Genomic DNA, 6,000 nt, shown 5'->3' on the forward strand with positions numbered 1-6,000 from the left:
GAGCCCTTTCCTGCCTTCTCCCTCTTTTCCCTTCCACCTTCCCTTCCCCTAATTCCTTTAATACTTTTCCCCTATTACTAATAAGGTCTTCTAAATTACTAGAAAAATGATGCTATAAAGGTATACAGTTCTAGGGAAGATTGTAACTATCAATAGCATAATATTAAATTACTTAACTTTTTGTGCTGTTATACGGTTTGGCCTAAGTCATCTTACGTGATTTTCACAGTCATAAGTGTAAAATGGTCAAGAAAGGAATTATTCTCAGGTACAAATGTGGATATTGAGTCAAAATTATTATGCGATTTACATTAGTTTCTGTAACTAGCAACTCAGAATTTCAAAGGCAAATGAAAGTCTTATCTCTTCCTCATTGTCTCTCTATACACAGCACAGGACCTTAGCTCATGAACTTGACCTTCACATTCATTTCCTCACTTTACCATTATGCCAGTTACCTCAAAGGAGCCCAAAGAGGAAGTGGAAATAGGTTTCCAAATGCTTTGATAGGTTTTTTCTTTTTTTTAAAAATGAAACTAATATATTTATAAAGTTTTAATAAGAGAAGTTAATTCCAGTTGAATTTATAAACACTGTAAATAAAGAATAAATAGTACCCCAAAGAAAAACTCCACCAGTGTTTCCTGACAGACTAGCACATATTAGGTATCAGATATTGTGGTTTTGCAATCCCAGATGCTGGGTTGATAATTCCCCAAAACGGTATATTAGCATTCTCTAAAGGGGCAGAACTAACAGGATATATGTTTATAGAAAGAGGAGTTCATTAGGAGAATTGACTCACATGATCACAAGGTGAAGTCCCACGACAGGCCATCTGCATGCTGAGGAGCAGGGAAGCCAGTCTGAGTCCCAAAACCTCAAAAGTAGGGAAGCCAACAGGGCAGCCTTCAGCCTATGGCTGAAGACCCTGGAGTCCCTGGCAAACCACTGGTGTAGGTCCAAGTGTCTAAAAGTCGAAGAACGTGGAGTCTGATGTTTGAGGGCAGAAAGCATCCAGCATGGGAGAAAGATGAAGGCTGGAAGACTCAGCAAATCAGCTCCTTCCACCTCCTTCTGCCTGCCTTATTCTAGCCACACTGGCAGCTGATTAGATGGTGCCCACACAGACTGAGGGTGGGTCTGCCTCTCCCAGGCCACTGACTCAAATGTGAATCTCCTTTGGCAGCACCCTCACAGACACACCCAGGAACAATACTTTACATCCTTCAATCCAATCAAGTTAACACTCAATATTAACCATCACAAGTCCACCCCTTGTCAACTTGAACCCGTACACATCTCCTGAAATCAGACATAATCTTCAATGAAGACAATAATAAAGTCATAATTACATCTAACATAATACAGCTATCCTTCATACAACAGAAGCACATTAATCCTTAACCTAAATGCTATTACATAAAGTTAACAACACTTAAATTCTGATATGAGTCAATAAATCTTATGTCACATAATAAAGGAAAAAAGAAATAAAGATTTTTTAGTGTACATTTATACACACACAAACAGGTTCTTAACAAAATAAGGAAGAAGCACTCATGACAATTACAGTCCCCGTTTCTGCAACTGGTCATGCAGTCATAGCTGGTATTGATGACTACCTTCTTCTATTACCCATTCTGTATTCCCTTTTCCTTCAGCAAGCACCTCAGCAGGCAGTGGTTTTTTACCTGGTGGGGTGACCCAAACCTTCATTCCTGAAGCGTCTCTCCTCTATTCCATGCATACTCTTCCTTACCTCTGTTGTGGAGTAGTAGACTGACTTCATCTTGATAGTCTGAATCAGTCACCTCAGCCAACACTGTAACTCTCTTCTTAGCCTATTGACTTAGAGTCAGGAGGAGCCCAAAGTGTCCAGGTGGCAACCTTAACTTCCAGTTTAATGGAATCATTGTTGTGTCTCCTGGTGGCAGCATTCCTCACTCTGGAACCAAGACCTCTAGGCCAGCAGAACATAATGTCGCAGAACAGGGAGCAAAAGTTTTGCTAGTGGATTACTAGGGGTGATGGTGAGTGGTGCCACTTCCACTTCCACCCTACTATAGTCATTGGAAAGGTTATACAGGTAAATAATCCATATTCATAGATTGGAATATTACATAGCAATTTAAGTAAGTAAACTGGGTCTATAAGTATGAATATGTATTACATCAATAATAAAATGTTGGGTTGTTAAGAGAAAAATGGTGGGCCTCAAAAGTCATTCTGTATAACAAATGAACGGTTGACAATCTTTATTTGGACAATTAATTCTCAGGAGGTTAAATGGCTCTTCCAAGATATAAACCATGGTTCCCACAAACAGACATCCAGGGCCAGCTGACAGTGCTTCAGACATTCTAGACTGAAATGATCTCTATCCTGTAATGCCCCATAAAGCATGTAGGAAAAGCAAAAGATTCACAAGTATTCCGGATTTTTTTTTAAAAAGGATATGCTTACAATATTACAAACGACAGTTCTTGTTTTACATAAATGCATTAAGTTCTGTGACTATCCCAGATGGCCCAGTGACCAGGACTAAGTTTGCATCTGAAAGCATCGTAGTATGGAAGAGGAAGAGTTCTGCCCAAGGTCCTGGGTAAGATTGATTTGTAGGGTTCAGGTAGACAGCCTGGAGTGCTCCAAGCACCCCCACAGACTGCTGGCTCCTTTAGTCACCCCTCTGGCCACACGTGGCTCCTATGCCATCTGAAGCCTGACACCCAGAATGTTTCCACAACCTTCCAAATAGAAAACCTTCATTCTTGTTTTGATTCCATCAGCAACGTAGTGGTGGCACTGGGCCCCCTGGCCAACATGGGATCATAGATTTCATTGGCTTCATGGATGCAGGTTGTATATGACTTTCACATGTTGAGAAGTATTCTCTTGGCTGCAAGCATATTCATTTTATTCTTTCCAACATGAATTTCTTATAAAATATTTCTTTGGTGGCTATAATCTCAATAAGGACTTGGAAATGCAAGCAGGTTTGCTAATTCTGGTCTCTCTTCATCCTGGGCTTAAGTGCGTGCGTGGATAGATATGTACACGCACCTGCTGTATTTTTGTTTGTTTTTCACATTCTGCCCCTTTTCCAAGAAATTCTCCATAAAATATATTTTCATACCTCAAGAGTTCTTAGTTCACGTATTTTTGAGTTAAACTTCATGATTTTACTTTTGTTACTTTATATTGTGTATGTTTTACATAGTTTTCCATGTTAAAAACTTGCCAAAAATAAGGCTGGAATGTAATTATCAAATGAGAGCACAACATTTGGGTCCAACTTTGTCAAGTAGCCCTGTGCCAACATGAACTAAGAGCCCTGTTTTCAGAGAACAAGCCAGGTGTAGAACTGAGTTTAGCAGATCAATCAGCCTAGCACTTACTGGCCTCATGCAGGATCTTGCCCAGTTCTCTGTACCTTAGGGAGGTTTTTCTTTCTTGCAAAGAAAATGTGTTCATTACATAACTTTGATCTACTTGTGGGTAAATCTGAGTTTCAAAGATTATGCTTTAAACCTTCTCTCCTACTATAACTTCTGTTGGCAAACTGTGCCTGGCTACTCTCCTTAAAACGAAAAATTCTTAAAGTAGAGGCAAGTAGCTTTCATGTATGTGACTAGTTACAAAACTGTTTCAGTTTTTATCCCTTCTAACTGAGAATTGTGTACTGACTCTCTCTACTTGACTGGCAAATTTGGAGATGAGGAAAGGAGATGGTACTCAAGAGCACTGGTTTTAGTATTTGCTCCTCAATTAGCTTTGCCAACATGAGCACATCGCTCAATCTCTCTGAACCTCAACGTAGATGTAAAATTCACACGGTAACTCCTCCTATGCACGTCATAAGGCTGACATCATGAATGGAAAGCCCCTTGTAAGCTGTTCACAGTTACACAAATATCAGTGTTTCAGTTTAGGTTCCCCCAAAAAACAGACCCTGACATAAAAATTCAAAGGCAAATAGTTTCTCTGTCAACAGATGATGGGAAACATCAGAAGAGAAGCAAAGAAAAGTAGTAAGTGTTTGAGCCAGCCACCAAGCGAGGAACCCTGAGAGTGAGAATGAAGCATATACCTCAGTGTATACACCCCAGAGAAGGCTGGGCACTGAGGTGTCCACCACCAACTCCAGTAAGTTATTGGTTAGAGGGTGGGTGTGATTTTCTCCACCTCCTATGTTCTCTGAATGAGCAGCCTGGGGCAGAGTGAGCCCTTGGTGGAAGAGAAGCCGGTGCTCAGCAGCTGGAAGTCAGACTAGTCTGCTTTGACATTATGGTACAGAGGAGATGTGGGTGGGGCAGCAACAGCATCTGCTGCCACCAGCATTGTCATAGAATCCTCTTAAGCTTGTGCACCACTGATAATTCTGTTACCTAAGAGAGTTAGCATCTTACTGTTCTCTTGATCAGTCAATTGTGCTATATATTTGATTGACACCAAGTAGACTTACATTTTTCATTGTGAATAAATGTTAGCATGTTTAATATTTATTTCATTATATTTATTTAGATTTAGGGTATATGAAGTTCTTGTTAAGATCTTTTGCCATTTTTCTACTGCATTCTTCCTTGCTTTCCAAATGGATTTTTGAAAACTTTATTACATTAAAACAATTAAAACTCCAGCCTGGGTAAGAAGGTGAGACTCTGTCTCAAAAAAAAAAAAAAAAAAAAAGTAAAGTAGAAGCATCAAGATTAAAATTATTAATTAAAAGTATATTCTGGCCAGGCGTGGTGGCTCACACCTGTAATCTCAGCACTTTGGGAGGCTGACATGGGCGGATCACTTGAAGTCAAGAGTTCAAGACCAGCCTGGCCAACATGGTGAAACTCCATCTCTACTAAAAATACCAGGCATGATGGCACATGCCTGTAATCCCAGCTATTCAGGAGGCTGAGGCAGGAGAATTGTTTGAACCCAAGAGGCAGAGTTTGTGGTGAGCCAGGATTGTGCCACTGCACTGCAGCCTGGGCTACAAAATGAGACTCCATCTCGAAAAAGAAAAAAATGTATATTCTACAACAGGTTGATGCCAGCAGTTGATACGATCACTACTTAGATACCTTTTTACACCATTTCAGCAAGTCAGGAAGCCACTCGAGCAACTTTCATCTAACAGTTCCCTATAGAGCATGTGCACATGAAGACAAAAATTCAGTATGGGTTCTACAGATATAAAAAAAGGATCTCAGCTTTTCTGTTAGTAAAAAAGAGCTTGTCCCAGTTTTTCCTAATAAAGTTTTTGGGATATTCAATTAAAACACTTACAGCCAAGAAAAGACCAAGGTGCCTCAATGATTAAATGTAACATGATATCCTGAGTGAGATTCTAGAATAAAAAAGAAGAGTAGGTGAAACTAAGGAGATATTAATAAAGTAAAGGATTTAGTTAATAATAATGTATTATTTTGCTTTATTAGTTGTGACACATGTATAATACTAACCTGAAATATTCACTAACAATAAAGGAAACCAGGTGCAGAGTATAAGAGAACTCTGTTATCTTTGCAATTTCTCTGAAACTCTAAAACCATGCTAGAATCAACAAGTTTACTTAAATAAAAAATACTTCCAAAAATATAAACAAAACTTAAAGTTAAAAATAGTCATTAAAATGGAAATTAACAACAGATGGGAGAAACTATATGCTGGCTACAAATAAATAGTTAATACATTAGATAGTTGTACTAAAAAGAATTTTTTAAGGATTAAGCCCAGAGTGAAAAAATAAAATAAAAACAAGATGAAAAACAATAAACAGATATAGAATCTAATTAGATAAAAAGATTTTGAAACAAAATAGGAGAAGTAGTTAAGAAATATGTAGGGCAGATTGACAGAAATAAGGACATGTCTAAACAGGATCTCCAGAAGAGAGAAGGAAAGAGTGACAGAAAGCCAATATTGAAACCGGCGATGGCTAATGGCTAAAGCGTTTCCAGAATAAAAGAGACATGAGAATCCAGATTCCACGTGTACGTCATA

This window comes from Trachypithecus francoisi, unplaced genomic scaffold (genome assembly GCF_009764315.1).
Source record: "Trachypithecus francoisi isolate TF-2019V2 unplaced genomic scaffold, Tfra_2.0 Lachesis_group2, whole genome shotgun sequence".
In the NCBI taxonomy this organism is placed as follows: Eukaryota; Metazoa; Chordata; class Mammalia; order Primates; family Cercopithecidae; genus Trachypithecus; species Trachypithecus francoisi.